The sequence below is a fragment of the Lipotes vexillifer genome, unplaced genomic scaffold (assembly GCF_000442215.2).
Source record: "Lipotes vexillifer unplaced genomic scaffold, Lipotes_vexillifer_v1.1 scaffold1640, whole genome shotgun sequence".
In the NCBI taxonomy this organism is placed as follows: Eukaryota; Metazoa; Chordata; class Mammalia; order Artiodactyla; family Lipotidae; genus Lipotes; species Lipotes vexillifer.
The window spans coordinates 78,601-89,557 of record NW_006789997.1 but is presented as its reverse complement, the minus strand read 5'-3'; positions in this window follow the sequence as shown (position 1 = coordinate 89,557).

The following is a 10,957-nucleotide window of genomic DNA, read 5'->3' as shown; positions in this document are numbered from 1 at the left end:
TGTTCGCCCCACCCCGTGGTGCGCCCCCCCAGCTGTGTGTGCCCGTCCAGCCGTGTGTGCCCGTCCAGCCGTGTGTGACCGTCCAGCCGTGTGTGCCCGTCCACCTGTGTGCCCGCCCAGCCGTGTGTGCCCGTCCATCTGTGTGTGCCCGTCCAGCCGTGTGTGCCCGTCCACCTGTGTGCCCGCCCAGCCGTGTGTGCCCGTCCATCCGTGTGTGCCCGTCCAGCCGTGTGTGACCGTCCAGCCGTGTGTGCCCGTCCACCTGTGTGCCCGCCCAGCCGTGTGTGCCCGTCCATCTGTGTGTGCCCGTCCAGCCATGTGCACCATCCGTCCCTTGCTGCTCCGGGCCAGCGGTGGCCAGGAGGGTGCAGGGTGGATGCTGCCTGCTGCGAGGGCTGGTAAATCACTGTGACAGGCTCTTTTCATACCTGACCTCCTTTCCTTCCCAAACCCTCTTCCCTCTGTTTACTTTGGTTGCAGATTTATTAGACACACAGTTAAGTGCCCATTTAGCTCTGCAAACTGTCATCACCCCTGCTTTATGAATAAGACCATTCGCTGACAGAACCCTTTAAACAGTTTTAACAAGAAGGTGGAGGGACTGCGGGAGGAGAGGACGAGGAAGTAGGGCCTCGGGTCAGTGAACGACCTGAAACCCAAAGGCGGCCTCTCCTGCAGCTCAAGAATGCAGCCAGGGCCCGGGAGCTGCCTCACGCTCACCCCGTCCGTCAAGACGGGTGTCATCTGGCCGGCAGGACCGTGGGGTCTGGCGTTCACCCCTTTGTCTTGGCTGAGTGCACCTGCCCCAAGTGGTTCCAAGAACCCCACGGCCTGTCGGGCGAGTCCTTGCCCCTCGGGGATCCTCGGTCGACGTGCCGGTGCTGCCGGGGCTCCCCTCCTCCGGGTGGCATCCCTTTCCAAGCACCCAGCTCCTTGAACACACAGGTAGGTCTGCCAAGAGTAGCAGACCCTGGTCCAAGTCTCTCTATGCACTCTGACCAGACGCCGGGCCCCGCAGTGAGGACCACTTACATCATCACACCTAACACCTCAGCAGCCTGTGAAGCTGGCACTGTTAGCATCTCTGCTCAGAGACAGGGAAGCTGGGCCAACGTGGTGAGGTCTCCCTAACACAGCGGTGGGTCCTGCTCCCCCACAGACTGGGCCTGTGCTTGCTGCTAAGAGGGCTGAGGTGCCTGAGCCTGACCTGAGGTAGGCAGACCCCCGTGTCCTCAGCCTCCCCTGCTGCTGCCCTTGCCCCGCCTCCCACAGCTGTCACTGGGGTACCTGTCTCAGCATGCCCTCGCAGCATGGAGTGCAGAGAACAGAGCTCAGGCTGTCCCTCGAGTGTAAACGATCAAGCCCTCCATCCACCCACCTGTTCTGGGAAAGAGCCAGTCCTCCTCCCACCTCTTCTATTGTGTTTCCAGAAGCTTGGGAATAGTCGGGATTTGGGGGTCTGTTGTCATTAGCAGTGACCTTGGAAAGGGGTTCTAGCATTTGGAGGAAGCTCGGTGGGAGGGGTCACATCTGAGGCACAGTGACAGCACCGGTCCTCGCTATGGAGCGGCAAGCAGAGAAGTGGGAGTGGTACAGAGAAGCTGGGAGACCCTCAGTAGGAGCTGCCTGTAGTGCTGAGCTTCGGACGTGGGCGCTGCTCTTTCTTGGCAGTCTTGGGTGAACCCTGAGGTCTGGGCCAGCCTTGGAGCTCCGGTTCTGGACCCAGATCATCATTCTTCGGCCCCCAGAGGTCCCAGAGCTAGTCTTCCTCTTCCTGTTCCCCTCTACCCTCCTCCTCCTGGCTTCTCCTTCAGCCATTCATTCCTTTTTATTTGCAGTATGTGTTCAATGCAAATAAATTCCATAATTTGAGAAAGTCACTGTGAATCAAAGCACAGCGACAGAGATACATCAAAGCAGATGTTCAACATGCAAGAAGGAGTATTCGTGCACACACACAAAAGCCTGAGATGTGCTGGAGCTGGTTGTTTCGTATTGCTTTCTAAGGATGGCAAATATTTGCTTTCATTATCAAGACTACGTGCCTGTCTGGACCTTGGAACACCAGTGTATCGTCATGGCAATCAAAGCATTCAGTGAGTGCGTATTTCTTTAAAAAGCTTTTTCACGGGCTTCCCTGGTGACGCAGTGGTTGAGAGTCCGCCTGCCGATGCAGGGGACACGGGTTCGTGCCCCGGTCCGGGAGGATCCCACGTGCCGCGGAGCGGCTGGGCCCGTGAGCCACGGCCGCTGAGCCTGCGCGTCCGGAGCCTGTGCTCCGCAACGGGAGAGGCCACGACAGTGAGAGGCCCGGCCTGTGCTCCGCAACGGGAGAGGCCACGACAGTGAGGAGCCCCCGCACCCCCAAAAAAAAAAAAAAAAAAAAAAAAACCTCCACACAGCGGCAGCTGTACAACACTTACTTTCCAGAATCAAGCCAGTTTTAGACCCAGTGTCAGGTTCTAACTGTTTAAAACACTGGTTGACACAGAGTTCGCTTCAAAGCTAGCTTTATTCATAAAGGTGAAAAAAAGTATTCATAAAAATAGCATAAGAGAATTTATATGCGCTCAATTCAGATGAATTTCCAATGTTCAATTTACCTCATTTTTTACTTCTTTCAAGATTTACAAAAAATGCTCCGTGGATCTTTTACATTTTTACATATTATTTTACATATGCTGAAACAAAAAGCACTAATTTAAAGTTATTTGGGGTGACATTCTCATAGCTGGCATATCCCTTAAGTCTTTTTATATCTATAGGTTTCCCTTCCATCTCTGTTTTCAAACTTGCAATGTATTTGTAAATTCGATGCTTTGTTTCCATGAATGTTAAAGTGACTGACATCAGTATGAATTCATGATGTATTTTATCTTAAAAAAAAAAAAAGTGTTTCCTAGCTCTGCCTTCGGAAAAGACCAAGAAACAGTGGTTAACGCAGTGGCAATGGAAACTCCAGGCACCTAGATGATGGTCTCTATATTTTATTTCCCACTGAAAGGAATCAGGACTCCTTGGAAACGGCTCATTCCAGGTCTGAGGCAGGAACTACATAAGTCTGTCTTGGAATGTCTGCTTGTTCCAGAAGACAGTGAAACTATTAAACACCACTAGGTCATGTGACAAGGATGTAAGGGACACAGGAGTTAACTTGAAGAGGCTTCCACTGACCAAAAGTGGGACAAGCAAGTGTTGGTAAGAATAAAAATTACAATGGGTTGAAGCACGTGAAATATGTATAAATGCACGTCTTCAGGATTTTAAAAATAAAACTAATTCATCACCTTTGGAGGGATGCTAGGAAGGCAACTCATGATTTTGAAACTTAGTAAATAAAGGGAAAACATCAAGCATTTACCCCTTATGAACTGAATCTTCAGGTAACTAAATAATTGATGAGGGACTTTTCTCTTTATGGAAGATAGTAAGTGAACAAGGAATGACTGACTTAGAACGTCACCATTCAAAATAAGCAAATCTCGGTGAAGATCACCAACGTATGCTAATATCACAGAAAGAGACACAACCAGACACCACATATGTCCTGATAAAAGTACACACCACTCCCTGTGAAGGAGCCTTGCAAAAAAGAAAAAAAACGAAGAAACAAAAGCAAACAAACAAACAAACCTGAACCTGATTAAGTTTCTACATCAAAATATCAATTTACAGAAAATAAAGGAAGAGAGAACGTGTTAAATGATGCTCCAGTGATGGCAATCAGCAAAATCCAGACAACCTTCCCAACAGTACATCCACACAGACTTTCTTAAGTTCCCACTCCAAGGCCCCCAGTGTCCAGCTCAACAATCACACCATGAACTCTGTTACCATCCAAAGCTTATCTACCTTGAACGTGACTAGTTCAAGCGTTTACTCTCTGCTCTCTGATCACCGCTTTCAATTCCTCCCATTTTTAATTCAACTACAGTAAGCCCCCTACATATGAACCTTCAAGTTGCGAACTTTCAAAGATGCGAACGTGCGTTCGCACGTCCAATCACGTAAGTTAGTTCGCGTGTCTGGCGTACCTTGTCACATGCGTGCATCCTGTACAAGTGGTTGTGCTTTTGTGCACTTTACTGCGCAGTACGGTGTACAGTCCAGAAGTACAGTATCTTTATTTCAAGCTAGATCTGCAAGAGGACGACTTCACTGAACTCCTTGCCGTGTAACATGAGGAGCTTACTAATGAAGACCTGATGGAATTGGAGGCCCAGAGAAAGGACGAAGAGAGACAAGAAGGAGGAGAAGTAACTGAAGAGCTGAAGAGATTCACGACGCAGGAAATGGCATCGCTCCCCAGCCTCTCTATTCTCCCTCCTGTGACCGAAGGGGTGTCCCTGCCTGTATACAAAACTGCTTTGACCTGTGTTTTCGATGCCCCACCTCCAACTTTTAGAAAAATTTACCATATAGATCAGATCTTCTCATTCCCTCTTCTTTAAACTCTGCATCTATCACATAAGTATTATTTTAATAACTTTATTGAGGTATGATTGACATGCAATAAACATCACCTATTTAAACTATATAATTTGACAAGTGTTGACATACGTATATACATGTAAAACCATCACCACTATCAAGACAGTGAACACATCCAACCCCACAAATCTGTCTTTGATCACTGTAGATTAGTTTGTGTTTCCTAAAGATTTATATAGCTGGTATCATACAAGATGTACTGTATAGCTGATTCACTTTGTTATAAGCAGAAACGAACACATCACTGTAAAGCAATTATACTCCAATAAAGATGTTAAAAAAAAAAAAGATGTACTCTGCTTTTGCCTGTCTTCCACTCGGGTATTTGTTTTGAGGTTCATCCATGTTCAGCATAAATATTTTATTCTTTTTTATTGCTGAGAAGTATTCCAAACATAGGAGAAAATCTAGATAACCTTGGGTTTGATGATGACTTTTTAGATACACCACCAATGACATGATCCATGAAAGAAATAACTGATAAGCTGGACTTCATTAAGATTTAAAACTTCTGCTCTACAAAAGATGTGGCCAAGAAAATGAGAATACAAATCACAGGCTGTGAGAAAATATTTGCAAAACACATACCTGATAAGCAATTGCTATCCAACATACACAGCAAACTCTTAGAACTCAGTAATAAGAAAACAAGCAACCTGATTAAAAACGGGCCGTGTACTATAAAAGAGGAGCAGGTCATTTTCAAAGCTTGCCTCTAGAGACCTGAGCATCAGAGTAGACTGGGTGAAGCAAGAGCTCTAGAAACTCATAACCAGATACCGGAAAGCAGAACTGCTTTACTCTGCCTAGATACCAGTTTACGAGGCCCTCCCAGAGCTTTGGGGTGTGTCTTTTTACCCGGTTTGTTCAAAACCAAAAGAAAAGGGATGAGAATGAGAATATAAGGACTTTCAAAGGCACAGAAGTGAACACAGTTGCAGGACGAGAAATGCGGCATTTCCGATTCTAAATTCTACATTTTCTATGATTTTACTGGGATAGCCATTTCACTGTTTTTCCTTCCTAGTGAATTCTTTTCAAATTATACCATGATACTTTCAAGCTTACGGCAGGAATTGAAATTGAGATTAAGTCGAAGAGAAAATTTGAAAGGAAAAAATGTATTAAAATAGTAGATTCAAATCACTGTGAAGCCAGTGGGAGAGCAGCAGAAGGCCGGAAGGGTCCATATGCAGAGAACAGGAAGACAGGGAATCCCTTTGGCCTGGAGATGATCTGCACACCTTAGAAATGCAACCTGCTTGGACAAAGCCTTCCTCTCCCATGACTATTCTCGAGAAGCTCCAGGTCTATTCACTAAATAAGGCCCTCCAGGTTTCTCTGAACTTAAGGCACTGGTTCGTCCGTCTCTCTAGCTAGGCTGTAAGCTCTGCCTATCAGAAATCATGTCTGCCTTGCTCACTCTGTGTGTCCCAAACAGAAGCTCAAGAGATACATGTTGAACGACTGAAGGAAGGAAGGAATGACTTCTTGCTGCCCTGCAACTTTTGGGATGCTCCTGGGTCACCAAGGGGCAAGTTAAAGCACATGTCACAGTCAGGTACCCACACCTAGAGATTAAAATCTTTGGAGGGGGAAGCCTGGACATCTGTTTACAGACTGCAAGCTAAGAATGGCTTTATTTTTTCAAGGGGTTGAGAAGAAGAAAGAGGAAGGGGTGGGGGATCTTTGGCACACCTAGCTGTACAACCTGAACACTCTGGGCACTCTTTCTTCACCTGAAAAGTGGGATAATGATAGTAAATACTTCAGTGATTGTTATGAAGATTTGTAAAGTGCTTAGAAAAGTGCCTAATGCAAAGTAAGTGCTGGGAGTTTGGGATTGACATGTACACACTGCTATATTTAAAACAGATAACCAACAAGGACCTACTGTATAGCACAGGGAACTCTGCTCAATACTCTGTAATGACCTGATTGGGAAAGGAATTTGAAAAAGAACAGATACATGTATATGTATAACTGAATCACTTTGCTGTACACCTGACACTAACACAACATTGTTAATCAACTCTACTCCAATATAAAATAAAATTTTTTTAAAAACTCAATAAAAGGAGCAATAAATTTTTCTTGAAATAGGCAATGTCCAAAAATATGACAAAAACTTCTGTGATAAACCATAATGGAAAAGACTGTGGAAAAGAATATATATGTATAACTGAGTCACTTTGCTGGACAGCAGAAATTAATACAACATTGTAAATCAATTATACTTCAGTAAAATTCCTTTTAAAATTAAAAAGCAAAACAAAAAAAAACCCAAAGTAAGTGCTACATAAATGTTTGATATGTGGGACATGAACAACAGTGAGACCCTGTAATGATTAACTTTATGTGTCAACTTAGCTAAGCTACAGTGCCCAGCTGTTTGGTCAAAAACCAGTTTAGATGCTGCTGTGAAGACAGTTAGATATGAATCACATTTACAATCATTGGAAAACTGTATGAAGTCTCCTCAAAAAAATAAAAATAGAACTACCATAGGACCCAGCAATTCCACTTCTGGGTATTTATCTGAAGAAACCAAAACACTAATTCAGAAAAAGATATCTGCACCCCCATATTCATTGCAGTGTTATTTACACTAACCAAGATATGGAAGCAACCTAAGTGTCCACTGATGGATGGATGAATAAAGAAAATGTGGTATACATATTATATATACACAATGAAATATTATTCAGCCATAAAAAAGAATGAAATCTTGCCATCTGTGACAACATGGATAGACCTTGAGGGCATTGTGCTAAGTGAAATAAGTCAGACCGAAAAAGAAATATCATATGCCCTCACTTATATCCAGAATCTAAAAAAAAAAAAAAAAAAACCCACACATACACACACCCCCAAAAAACTGAACTCAAGGATACAAAGAACAGATTGATGGTTGCCAGAGGTGGGAGGGTGGGAGTGGGCAAAATGGGTGAATGTGGCCAAAAGATACAAATGCCCAGTTATAAAATAAATAAGTCCTGGGGATGTAAGGTACAGCATGGTGACTACAGTTAATAATACTGTATTGCCTATTTCAAAGTTTCTAAAAGAGTAGATCAAAGAAGTTCTCACCACAACAAAAAAAAAACCTTTGTGACTATATATGGCGATGGACGTTAATAAGACTTACTTGAGTGATCATTTTGCAATATACACAAATATCAAATCATTATGCTGTACACCTGAAGCCACTACAATGTTATATGTCAATTCTATCTGAATTAAAAAATTTAAAAATAGGCAAACTAAAAAAAAAATTTACCATCAGCAGCGGACTTTGAGTAAAGCAGATTATCCTCCATAATACGGGTGGGCTTCATCCAATCAGTTGGGTAAAGTAAAACACTGAGCTCCCCCAAAAGGAAGAAATTCTGCCTCAGGGCTTCCTTCAGACTCGACTGAAATCAACTCTTGCTGGAATTTCCAGCCCGAGTCTGCCTCGTAGATTTAGGACTTGCCAGTCCACAACTGCATGAGCCAGATCATATCTCTATCTTTATTTCTATCATCTCTATCTATAGATTATCTGTATCTCCCATTGGTTCTGTTTCTCTGGAGATCCTTGAGTAACACTGACCCCAAGTCCCGTGTACAGCTCCTAATTCATAGGCTGCAAGGGAAGAGCTTGCTTCCCTGCCCTGCACTGTCTCTTTGTTTGCTTTGTCTCTGTCTTTCATGTTGGAGACTTTCCTCACCCATAATCCTTGCCTAACTATATACATGATGCACAAGGTAGTTGAGGGAAACTGCAGGTAGAGTTATCAACTGGTGGGCTTTATTTATTGTAGGGTTTGCAGGCATGGACCTGGCCTCTTCTGGGGGGAAACTACATTTGTAAGCTGCTTGGAATGAAGGAATTTATCAAAGAAATAAATGTGCTAACATTTCCAAGAATTTAAGTACGTTAATTTCTAGATGAAGAAAGTCTACTGGGACTTCCTTGGTGGCGTAGTGGTTAAGAATCCACCTGCCAACGCAGGGGACACGGGTTCGATCCCTGGTCCAGGAAGATCCCACAGGCCGCGGATCAACTAAGCCCATGTGCCACAACTACTGAGCCCATGTGCCACAACTACTGAAGCCCGTGCACCTAGAGCCCATGCTCTGCAACAAAGAGTAGCCCCGACTCACCGCAACTAGAGAAAGCCCGCGCACAGCAACTGAAAACCCAACGCAGCCAAAAATAAATTAATTAATTAAGAAAAAAAAAGTCTACCGTGTGGTTAGCACATGAATGAAAAAAGACCCACATCAATGCAACTGTCATGAAGGTTTGGAACACCAAGAATTGGGAAAAGATGCTTGTGTATGTCTCCTGGAGCATGTTTGCCAGTATCTTAAGAACAGACACCTAGACCTTCTAGTGTCTGCTAGGCTGCACATCAGCAACCAAATCACTCTCCTAGGTGTACCAAGTGACAGCAGTGAATGGGAGTGTTATCAGACTTAATGTTTTGCAATCTAATTGGTATGTAACGGTATTTAATTATCATTTTAATTTGCATTTTTCTATTTATTAGTGAGGCGGGGCATATTTTCACATATTTATTGTTCAGATATATTTCTCTGTGAATTGTTTGTAAATATCCTTTGTTCATTTTTCTTTCTAATTTGAGAAGTTGTTTATATTATAGATATTAATCCTTTTAAAATTATAATGTGTTGCATCATTCCTTAACTAGCCCTTTTCCACTGGCTTACAATGACACCAAGCTTATATGTGTATATACTTAGATCTGTGTTTCTCTGTTCTCCCCATTTGTCTTTTGTCTATCCATGTTACAATACCATGCTCATTTAATTACTTTACTTTCTAGCGAGTTTATTTGGTAAGGTAAGATTAATTCTTCTCCACAGTCTCTTCATCTACACAATTGTTTTGGATATTTTTAAATATTAAATTTAGAATTAGATGACCAAATCATGTGGGAAAAAAACCCTACTGGTAATTTTAATTTTTGCACTGAATTTGTACATTAATTTGGAAGACATATAGTCTATTTAAAGTTGTTTTTAAGTTCTTTGAGGTCCTTTAAGTCTCTTTTAATAATTTTTAAAATAATTATCTCCACAAATGTCTTACGCATCATTGTTAGAATTATTCCTAGGTACGTTATAGTTTTTGTTGATGTTACAAATGTTATTTCTTTTCAAAATTATATTTTCCATTCGGTAATTGTTGGCCTATAAGAACACTGATGATTTTTATATATTGATTTTATATACAACTTTGCTAAAATTCTTTCGTTAGTACTAATATTGGGATTGTACACATTCTCAAGTATTCTTAGTAGACAATTATATCCTCTGGAAACAATGGCAGTTTCGTTTTAGCCTTTCCAATCTCCCTTCTTTCTTCCTACTGTATGAGTTCTTTATATACTTTGTATATTAATCCCTTACCAGATAGATGACTTGCAAATATTTTCTCCCATTCAGTAGGTTGCCTTTTCATTTTGTTGGTGGTTTCCTTTGCAGTGCAGCAGCTTTTTAGTCTGATGTAGTTTCATTTCTTTATGCTTCTTTTTGTTGCCTTTACTACTGGTATTAGATGTAAAAGGTCATCACCAAGACCAATGTCAAGAATGGCTAAGCCTTTTTTTTTTTTTTGCGGTACGCGGGCCTCTCACTGTTGTGGCCTCTCCCGTCACGGAGCACAGGCTCCGGATGCGCAGGCTCAGCGGCCATGGCTCACGGGCCCAGCCGCTCCGGAGCATGTGGGATCTTCACGGACCGGGGCACGAACCCATGTCCCCTGCATCGGCAGGCGGACCCTCAACCACTGCGCCACCAGGGAAGCCCTGGCTAAGCCTTTTAAAAAACTGATTGACCTATTGTTTTTCTGGGTTTTTTAAATTTTAAATTATTTATTTTTGGTTGCATTGGGTCTCCGTTGCTGCGTGCGGGCTTTCTCTAGTTGCGGTGAGCAGGGGCTACTCTTTGTTGTGGTGCGCGGGTTTCTCATTGTGGTGGCTTCTCTTGTTGAGGAGCACGGGCTCTAGGTGCATGGGCTTCAGTAGTTGTGGCACGTGAGCTCAGTAGTTGTGGCTCGTGGGCTCTAAAGCGCGGGCTCAGCAGTTATGACGCATGGGCTTAGTTGCTCTGCAGCACGTGGGATCATCCCAGAGCAGGGCTTGAACCCATGTCCCCTGCAATGGCAGGCAGATTCTTAACCACTGTGCCACCAGGGAAGTCCCTGGCCTATTGTTTTCACAGCATTCTCCGAAATTTAAAAAGAAATTTTATTTTATTTGTATTTATTTTCACTTTTAAAATTCCTGTTATTCCTTATTGTATTTAAACATTTTTTCAAGTTTTGCTCTTTCCTTTATTATACTTTCTTCTTTTCCCCCCTCTGTATGCCTAACTGTGTGTGTTTAGTCCTTTTCATTATTTCTAACTCTTTGTCTATTTATCTTATTAATGTTTAGAATATCTTTCACTATAA